We start from the raw sequence: 10,349 nt of genomic DNA, 5'->3' as shown, positions 1-10,349 counted from the left end.
CAGGTGAGGGCATAGCTGCATGAGCAATATGCCCCTACAGTGTCTAAGTCTATTCTTAGACAATGTAAGTGCAGTGTGGCCATATTAAGTATATGGTCTGGGAGTTTGTCAAAAACGAACTTCACAGCTCCATAATGGCTACACTGAATACTGGGAAGTGTGGTATCAAACTTCTCAGAATAATAAACACACACTGATGCCAGTGTTGGATTTATAAAAGAAATGCACACAGAGATGCCCCCTGTATTTTATCCAGTTGTTCAGTGCAGGACTGACTGGTCTGTGCCAGCCTGCTGCTGAGAGACGAGTTTCTGACCCCATGTGGTGAGGGCCTTTGTGCTTTCTGAGGACAGAAACAAAAGCCTGCTCTGGGTGGAGGTGCTTAACACCTCCCCCCTGCAGGAACTGTAACACCTAGCAGTGAGCCTCAAAGGCTCAGGCTTCGTGTTACAATGCCCCAGGGCACTTCAGCTAGTGGAGATGCCTGCCCCCTGGACACAGCCCCCACTGTTGTCCAGGGGAGATAATGAGAAAAACAAGGAGGAGTCACCCACCAGTCAGGACAGCCCCTAAGGTGTCCTGAGCTGAGGTGACCCCTGCCTTTAGAAATCCTCCATCTTGATTTTGGAGGATTGCCCCAATAGGATTAGGGATGTGCCCCCTCCCCTCAGGGAGGAGGCACAAGGAGGGTGTAGCTACCCTCAAGGACAGTAGCCATTGGCTACTGCCCTCCCAGGCCTAAACACACCCCTAAATTCAGTATTTAGGGGCACCCCAGAACCTAGGAAACTAGATTCCTGCAACCTGAAGACGAAGAAGGACTGCTGACCTGAAGCCCTGCAGAGAAGTCGGGGACACCAACTGTTTTGGCCCCAGCCCTACCGGCCTGTCTCCCCACTTCGAGAAAAACTGCAACAGCGACGCGTCCCCCAGGGTCCACCGACCTCTGAAGCCTCAGAGGACTACCCTGCATCTAAAAGGACCAAGAACTCCCGAGGACAGCGGCCCTGTTCCAAAGAAACTGCAACTTTGCAACAAAGAAGCAACTTTTAAAGACCACACGTTTCCCGCCGGAAGCGTGAGACTTTCCACTCTGCACCTGACGCCCCCGGCTCGACCTGCTGAAAACTAACTCTACAGGGAGGACTCCACGGCGACTGCGAGCCTGTGAGTAGCCAGAGTTGACCCCCTCTGAGCCCCCACAGCGACGCCTGCAGAGGGAATCCAGAGGCACCCCCTGACCGCGACTGCCTGTTTCAAAGAACCCAACGCCTGGTAAAGACACTGCACCCACAGCCCCCAGGACCTGAAGGATCCGACCTCCAGTGCAGAAGCGACCCCCAGGTGACCCTCTCCCTTGCCCAGGTGGTGGCTACCCCGAGGAGCCTCCCCTTGCCTGCCTGCTTCGCTCCAATGAAACCAATTGCAAACCCGAGGCCTGTTTGCACTCTGCACCCGGCCGCCCACGTGCCGCTGAGGGTGTACTTTTTGTGCTGACTTGTGTCCCCCCCAGTGCCCTACAAAACCCCCCTGGTCTGCCCTCCGAAGTCGCGGGTACCTACCTGCTGGCAGACTGGAAACGGGGCACCCCCTTCTCCATTGAAGCCTTTGCGTTTTGGGCACCACTTTGACCTCTGCACCTGACCGGCCCTGAGCTGCTGGTGTGGTAACTTTGGGGTTGCCCAGAACCCCCAATGGTGGGCTACCTTGGACCCAACTTTGAACCCTGTAAGTGCTTTACTTACCTGAACAACTAACAAATACTTACCTCCCCCAGGAACTGTTGAATTTTGCACTGTCTAGTTTTAAAATAGCCATTTTTGCCAAAACTGTACATGCTATTTTGTTGATTCAAAGTTCCTAAGATACCTGAGTGAAATACCTTTCATTTAAAGTATTGTGTGTAAATCTTGAACCTGTGGTTCTTAAAATAAACTAAGAAAATATATTTTTCTATACAAACACTCATTGGCCTTGAATTGTCTTTGAGTGTGTGTTCCTCATTTATTGCCTGTGTGTGTACAACAAATGCTTAACAATACCCTCTGATAAGCTTACTGCTCGACCACACTACCACAAAATAGAACATTAGAATTATCTCTTTTTGCCACTATCTTACCTCCAAGAGGAACCCTTGGACTCTGTGCATGCTATTTCTTACTTTGAAATAGTACATACAGAGCCAACTTCCTACAGGACTCATGCCCATATCTTGGCAAAACCATTAAACATGACCAAATGGCTGCACTTTTCTCTGGATCGGTGGTGACGCTAATAAGAGCCTGTACGAAAGAGTCCAACATGTTCTAGTGGTGAAACACCCCCTCCTTCAGGCTCAGCACCACTCACTCATTGTCATGACCTCATCCACTGAGTGAGACACCACTGAGGGGGTCAAACCTGATTGTTTTGTCCCATTAATTTATTTTGACTACAATATCTTTCCTTGTTTCATAAGTGACCCTTTGAAGGGAGGGAGGTGGAAACAAAGCAGCAGACAAAAGCCAAACGTTGGTGAGGATATACAGCAGTCACAAATATAAAGAATAGGAAAATTAGAAAAAAAAGCTCTCCAGTTTAATTGCAGCAGCTGCCTCAGTTTTCATATGTTAATAATAAAATACAAGGTGTCATTTGAATTCTATTTCAGGACCGGAGGCTCAGATTGTGCTTCTCTTTCTTTACTACTCATAAAACAGCAGCCAATCACAAACCAGAAAAATATCAACTACATTTCCCATATTGCACATCGTAATATGTACACTAATCACATCTCTCCAGGCCCTACTAGAGACCCGAACACCATCTTGAACTCCTCTTTCTTTGTGCAGGAAACACAACTTGGAGTTCCTGTAAAACTTGTAGGATTTCAACATGACGAATGTCCTTGAGCACCTCGAACCATTCCGACAACGAACTTGGGAACCTCAACCTCTTGATAGGCAAAAGCGTTCTTCATTCCGCTTTCTGCTCTGCTCCTAAGATAATCAGACAGAACATTAGAGAAACAATTACAATCTCACCTTGACAATATCAGGGAGGGAAAATATACAGACATTATATATACATATTTCGATGTGCAATATGGGAAATGTAGTTGATATTTTTCTGTTTTGTGATTGGCTGCTGTTTTATGAGTAGTAAAGAAACAGAAGCATAATCCTCGCCTCCGTCCCTTAATAGAATTGAAAATTCTTGGTGCAAATGCTAGCAATTTTTTTATTCCCTGCAGGAGCCTGAAGGCGGCGGTTCTGTCAGTGGCCACCAGAGGACGCTCCTCGTCTGCTGGTGAAATCCACTGAGCACATTGTATGAAAGAGAGAAGGGTTTCCTCTTCCGGGTCAGCAGTGGCAGAGACAGCACCAGCAGCGGATGTGACTTCACTTCCGGCCTCTCCCTCTGTGTCCAGCCTGCTGCAGAGGAGGAAGGACCCTCCTGTCTGTCTATGCAGTTATCTTCATCTTCAGACCCTCACAGTCCCCCCTTCAGACCACAAATCTGCACCTGCCCCCCCCCCACCCCCAGCCCCAGGAGGAGGAGAGAGCCTGGAAATGTCTGCACAGGTTTCTGCTCAGGTAGGAGATTGTCAGCACCTTCTGCTGTGTTTGTAGAAATAGACTGAATAATCCTGGAGGAAATCTCTGCCAGGAGCTGGGCTGAGCTGGGCTCTTCTATCTGAGGACCTCTGGGGGGTTTTCCTTCCAGCCCTGGGGGTGTTTGTGGTCATCATTTGTGTGGAAGCCTTTGACACCGTCTGCCACCGCACCCTAATAACCCGCCTCCGCTCCACCGGGATCCAAGGACAGGCTCTAGACTGGATCACCTCCTTCCTCTCCAACCGCTCTCAAAGAGTCTACCTCCCACCTTTCCGCTCAGACCCCACCGAGATCATCTGCGGCGTCCCACAAGGCTCCTCGCGCAGCCCGACTCTCTTCAATGTCTACATGAGCCCCCTCGCCGACATCGTACGCAAACACAGCATCATCATCACCTCCTACGCCGACGACACTCAGCTGATACTTTCCCTCACCAAGGACCCCACCAGCGCCAAGACCAACCTGCAAGATGGAATGAAAGACGTCCCAGACTGGATGAAACTCAGCCACTGAAACTGAACTCAGACAAAACGGAAGTCCTCATCCTCGGAAACACCCCGACCTCCTGGGACGACTCCTGGTGGCCCACGGCCCTTGGCACCGCACCGACCCCCTCAGACCACGCACGCAACCTCGGTTTCATCCTGGACCCACTTCTCACCATGACCAAACAAGTCAACGCCGTATCATCCTCCTGCTTCCTCACCCTCCACATGCTCCGAAAGATCTTCCGTTGGATCCCCGCCGACACCAAAAAGACCGTGACCCACGCCCTCGTCACAAGCCGCCTGGACTACGGCAACACCCTATATGCCGGAACCACAGCTAAACTGCAGAAACGTCTGCAACGAATTCAAAACTCCTCCGCCAGCCTCATCCTCAACTTACCCCGCAACAGCCACATCTCCGCCCACTTGAGACACCTGCACTGGCTTCCCGTCAGCAAAAGGATCACCTTCCGACTCCTCACCCACGCACACAAAGCCCTCCACAACAAGGGACCCGAATACCTCAACCGCCGCCTCAGCTTCTACACTCCCACCCGTCTTCTTCGCTCCACCAGCCTCGCTCTCGCCGCCGTCCCTCGCATCCGCCGCTCCACGGCGGGTGGGAGGTCCTTCTCCTACCTGGCGGCCAAGACTTGGAACTCCCTCCCCACCATCCTCAGGACCACCCAGGACCACTCCGCATTCCGGAGACTACTCAAGACCTGGCTTTTCGAGCAGCAGTAACCCCTTCCCCCTAGCGCCTTGAGACCTGCACGGGTGAGTAGCGCGCTTTATGTTTATGATTTGATTTGAAAGAGAGGATTTGTGCACTGCATCTTACTGCACTGTGAGGAATCTGTGCACTGCATCTTACTGCACTGTGAGGAATATGTGCACTGCATCTTACTGTACTGTGAGGAATCTGTGCACACTGCACTGCATCTTACTGCACTGCGAGGAATCTGTGCACACTGCACTGCATATTACAGCACTTGGAGGAATCTCTGCCAGGAGCTGGGCTGAGCTGGGCTCTTCTATCCGGGGACGTCTGGGGGGCTTTCCTTCTGGGCATAGGGGTGTTGTGGTCATCATTTGTGTTAAAGAGGGGATCTGTGCACTGCACTGCATCTTACTGCATTGTGAGGAATCTGTCCACTGCACTGCATCTTACTGCACTGTGAGGAATCTGTGCACCACATCTTACTGCACTGTGAGGAATCTGTGCACTGCACTGCATCTTACTGCACTGTGAGGAATCTGTGCACTGCATCTTACTCCACTGTGAGGAATCTGTACATACTGCACTGCATCTTACTGCACTATGAGCAATCTGTGCACCACATCTTACAGCACTGTGGGGGATCTGTGCACTGCAACTTACTGCACTGTGAGGAATCTGTGCACTGCACTGCATCTTTCTGCACTGTGAGGAATCTGTGCACTACACTGCATCTTACTGCACTATGAGGAATCTGTGCACATTGCACTGCACCCTACTGCACTGTGAGGAATCTGTGCACTACATCTTACTGCACTGTGAGGGATATGTGTGCACTGCACTACATCCTACTGCACTGTGAGTAATCTGTGCACTGCATCTTACTGCACTATGAGGAATCTATACACTGACTGCATCCTACTGCACTGTGAGGAATCTCTGACAGGAGCAGGGCTGAGGTGGGCTCGTCTATCCGTGGACCTCTGGGGGGGCTTTCCTACCGCCCTGGGGGTGTTTGTGTTTATCATTTGTGTTAAAAAGGGGATCTGTGTGTACTGCACTGCATCTTACTGCACTGTGAGGAATCTGTGCACTGCATCTTACTGCACTGTGGGGAGTATGTGCACTGCATCTTACTGCATTGTGAGGAATCTGTGCACTGCATCTTACTGCACTGAGGGATCTGTGTATACTGCACTGCATCTTATTGCACTGTGAGGACTCTGTGCACTGCATCTTACTGCACTGTGGGTGATCTGTGCACTGCACTACATTTTACTGCACTGTGAGGAGTCTACACACTGCACTGCATCTTACTGCACTGTGAGGAATCTGTGCACACTGAATCTTACTGCACTGTGAGAGATTTATGCCACTGCACTGCATCTTACTGCACTGTGAGGGTTCTATGTACTGCACTTCATTTTACTAAACTATGAGCAATCTGAGCACTGTATCTTCCTGCACTGTGAGGAATCTGTACACAGTGCACTGCATCTTGCTGCACTGTGAGGAATCTGTGCATGCTGCACTGCATCATACTTCACTGTAAGGAATATGTTCACTGCGCTGCATCTAACTGCACTGTGAGTACTGCACTGCATCTTACTGCTCTGTGAGTAATCTGTGTACTGCACTGCATCTTACTGCACTGTGAGTAATCTGTGCACTGCATCTTACTGCACTGAGGGATCTGTGCACACTACACTGCATTTCACTGCACTATGAGGAATCTGTGCACAGTGCACTGCATTTTACTGCACTGTGAAGAATCTGTGCACTGCACTTCATCTTACTGCAATGAGGAGTCTGTTCACTGCACTGCAACTTACTGCATTGCGAGAAATCTGCACGGCACTGCATATTACTGCACTGTGAGTAATCTGTGCACTGCATTTTACTGCAGTGAGGGATCTGTGCACACTGCACTGCATCTCACTGCACTTTGAGGAATCTGTGCACAGTGCACTGCATTTTACTGCACTGTGAGGAGTCTGTACTGCATCTTATTGCACTGTGAAAAATCTGTGCACACTGCACTGCATCTTACTTCACTGTGAGTAATCTGTGCGCACTGCATTTTACTGCACTCTGAATAATCTGTGCACACTATGCTGCATCGTACTGCACTCTGAGAACTTAGTGCACACTGCACTACAAAGAATTTGTGTACACTGCAATCCTTTTTACAGCACTATGAGAAATTTGTGCATGGTTCACTTCATCTTATTGCATTGTAAGAGATCTAGGCACACTATACTGCTTTTTACTGCACTACGGAGAATCTGTGCACGCTGCACTGCGTTTTACTCCAGTATGAGAAGTCTTTGCACATGGCACTGCCTTTTACTGTACTGTAGTAATTTGTGCACGCTGTACTGCAGCTTACAGGACACAGACAGCAAGAGCCCATTCCTATTCACTGCGTAGAGGTCACTGACTCAGTACTGCCTTTCACTCCCGTAGAACACTATGGGCCTCATTTTAGGCGCCGGCTGCAATGTTACAGCCGACATCCCTGCTGGGCCAGCGGGCAGAAACTCTATTTCCGCCCGCCGGCCCAGCGGGGATGTTGAGATGCGGCCGACTGGCGGTTCAACTGATGCCGACCGCAAAGGTTGAAATGAGGGCCTATGCAACTACAAGAGCAATTGCGGATTTAATTCCTCCTTTAAATTAAATACCTCCATGCTTTGACAAGGATGGAATACTGGATTTTACTCAAACAAGATAACATCCCCTTCTAGAGCTTTCATTGACATTTAACTAGCATGCGTCTTTGACATCCCAGTTCTAGGAGGTTGAAGAGTGATTGGGCCATAGTTTTTCAAGATCCAAGGGATTTTATTTATTGCTTTTAGTGAAGGGGTGATTACTCACTCTCTCTTTACAAGCATTTAGGGCCAACTCCGAAACAAGGGATTGATTTGATAATCAGCTGGTGCCATAGTGGACCCATATCTGTCACCATCCTGCCCAAAGATCCTTCCTCTTCACCTCCTGCTATTGGTATTGTGCCCTGTTGGCTGCAACTACTTGTGCTGATTACAGAACTATTTGCCCCATCTTTCTAACATGGACAGTTCTGAAGATGATGGTTTTTGAAGGTACTGGTAGACCTAAATCCTAGTTTCAGCTGGACTGGACAAGTATTTTGTCCATGAGTGAATCCAATCCAAAAACTGGCCCGCTTCTTCAACAATCTGACTGCAGCTGGAAGCTTTTAACATAGGCAGAAAAAGCTCTTTGCAGTAGACTGTGTAGAGGTCACTGACTGAGTACTGCCATTATCGCCCAATGAGTACCTTCAAACCATGAGACCCGTTGGTGTTGTGTAGTAGAAATGTCATGTCACATTTTAGGAACATGCCTTTTTCCTAGTGAGTTTTGCCATTTTTCTATCTTAGAACTCCAACCACACCCTTTGACCCTTGCAGCCATCCTGTCCGTCACAACTAACACCCGACCAACAATCACCCAGAGGACTATTCAGGCCATCTGTCCCCACCATTGTGACTCAAGAAACCACAATAACAATGTAGTCTATACACTCCAGGCCATCCTCAGACCCCTGCCCTAACTACATCTTCACCAAGGGAATGGACCCCATTAGCGCAGCTCTCACCCCAATCCTAAATGACTCAATCAACTCAGCCCCTTTCCCAAATGTCTACAAACACGCCACAACACCCCCACCCATCCTCAAGAAACTCTTAGATGATGCAGAGATTCTCACCAATTATCGTCCCATCTCGCTGCTAACCTACTCCGCAAAAGTTCTGGAAAAGATGATAAACAAACGTATAGCCACGAACCTCAATGACTTGACCGAAAACGAAAACAAAACCTCCACCGTCACGCCAACAGAAATACGCCCATGCTATCACGACCCACGAATCCACGCTGCGGTCTTTCAACCGCGGTATTCCATTGGCGGTACACACCGCCGCGCTCAAAATACACACAGATCTCCAAAACACCGCCACATTGGACAATTCGAAATACACACACCTGATACACATACAAACACCACTCCCACACACCCAACACAATATAAAACACACACCCACATCACCCACAAACCCCTACGACCAAAAATCAGACACGAAGGCGACAGACAGAGAGCCCAGCAATAGACAACCCCACCACACAGAGGCACACAACATCCACGCACAAAACACCACACACCACTACACATCACCACACTCATCACCACATACACCACCCCACACATCACCTACACCACCCCATGGGATACCAAAGACACCCCAGGTTTTCAGGGGAGGAGCTCAGAGTTATGGTGGAGGGAATCGTACGGGGAGAGCCACAGTTATTTGGATCACAGGTGCAGCACACCTCTATAGCTAGGAAGACGGAGCTATGGCGAAGAATCGTGGACAGGGTCAACGCAGTGGGACAGCACCCAAGAAATCGGGAGGACATCAGGAAGAGGTGGAATGACCTACAGGGGAAGGTGCGTTCCGTGGTCTCCAGGCACAGCCCCCCACCTCCTCCCCCACAACTAACAACATGGGAGGAGCAAGTCTTGACCATTATGCATCCTGAGGGCCTCGGAGGAGTCGGTGGAGGAATGGACAATGGTAAGTCAAATCTTAACTATCATATCCCCCACCCTACTTGCATGCTATCACACACCCCCACCCTCACCCCCTCCCCTATCACACCAAATCCTCACTAATGTACTAATAACACAAACCACACATCCCAACACCAAGCCCTGCATGACACAACAAAGCATGGACACCCATCACTAAAGCATGCCCACTGCACATACTCATAACACCCCCTAACCATCATCACACAAGCCCCCACACAGGAATGCTAGCACTGGGGTACACGCTCACCCACCCATTGCACACCATGACACACACAGATGCAATAATCATGCTTTTACACCCCTGCAGGACCACTACCTAACGTCACCAGACAGGAGGGTCCAGACATCTCCACCCCACCCACAGAAGAGGCCCACAGTGACGACAGCAGCTCTGGCCAACTGGATCCAGATGACCAGCCCGGACCATCGTGGGCCTCGGGACAGTCGGTTCCCCTCGCACAGGCACAGCCCTACACTGACCTTCCACCCTCTGGTAACACCAGCACAGCACCCACCCAGCGGGCCCATACCTCCGTCCTTAGGTCACGTCAATCAGCTGTGTGTCCACCACTACAGGGAACCCAGGATAACCCACCACCCCAACAACAACAGGGACCTGGGGGCAGTGGTAGTGGGCATACGGTCAAGGGGACGGAGGCCCAGGAACACAGGGGAACTGAGAGGGCTGCTGTGCGACAGGGGGCGGACAGGCCAAGGGAACCCACTCTCCACGAGGCCCTCTCCTCCATCATGGGAGCATACCACCACTCCCAGGAGACGATGGCTACGGTCCTGGCCAAGTTTCAGGAGACCCAGCGCATGCAGGAGGAACAGTATTTGGGGTTCAGGGAGGAGCTCAGAACCATCAGCTCCGCCCTGGGCACCATCGTAGGGGTGCTGAAGGACATACAGAACACCATGAGGGACAC

The 10,349-nt window shown here is 50.3% G+C and overlaps 1 long non-coding RNA gene across 1 annotated transcript in view; it reads right to left on the bottom strand.

The window, feature by feature from the left end:
• Positions 1-2,365: 2,365 nt before the first annotated feature.
• Positions 2,366-10,349, bottom strand: part of LOC138287263 (uncharacterized) — a 102,384-nt gene continuing 94,400 nt past the window's right edge. The window contains exon 3 of the long non-coding RNA XR_011202183.1: positions 2,366-2,978. This is a non-coding gene — a long non-coding RNA (uncharacterized lncRNA). The remainder of the gene's footprint in view (positions 2,979-10,349) is intronic.

Source organism: Pleurodeles waltl, chromosome 4_1 (assembly GCF_031143425.1).
Source record: "Pleurodeles waltl isolate 20211129_DDA chromosome 4_1, aPleWal1.hap1.20221129, whole genome shotgun sequence".
Taxonomy (NCBI): Eukaryota; Metazoa; Chordata; class Amphibia; order Caudata; family Salamandridae; genus Pleurodeles; species Pleurodeles waltl.
This window is presented reverse-complemented; position numbering and strand designations above follow the sequence as displayed.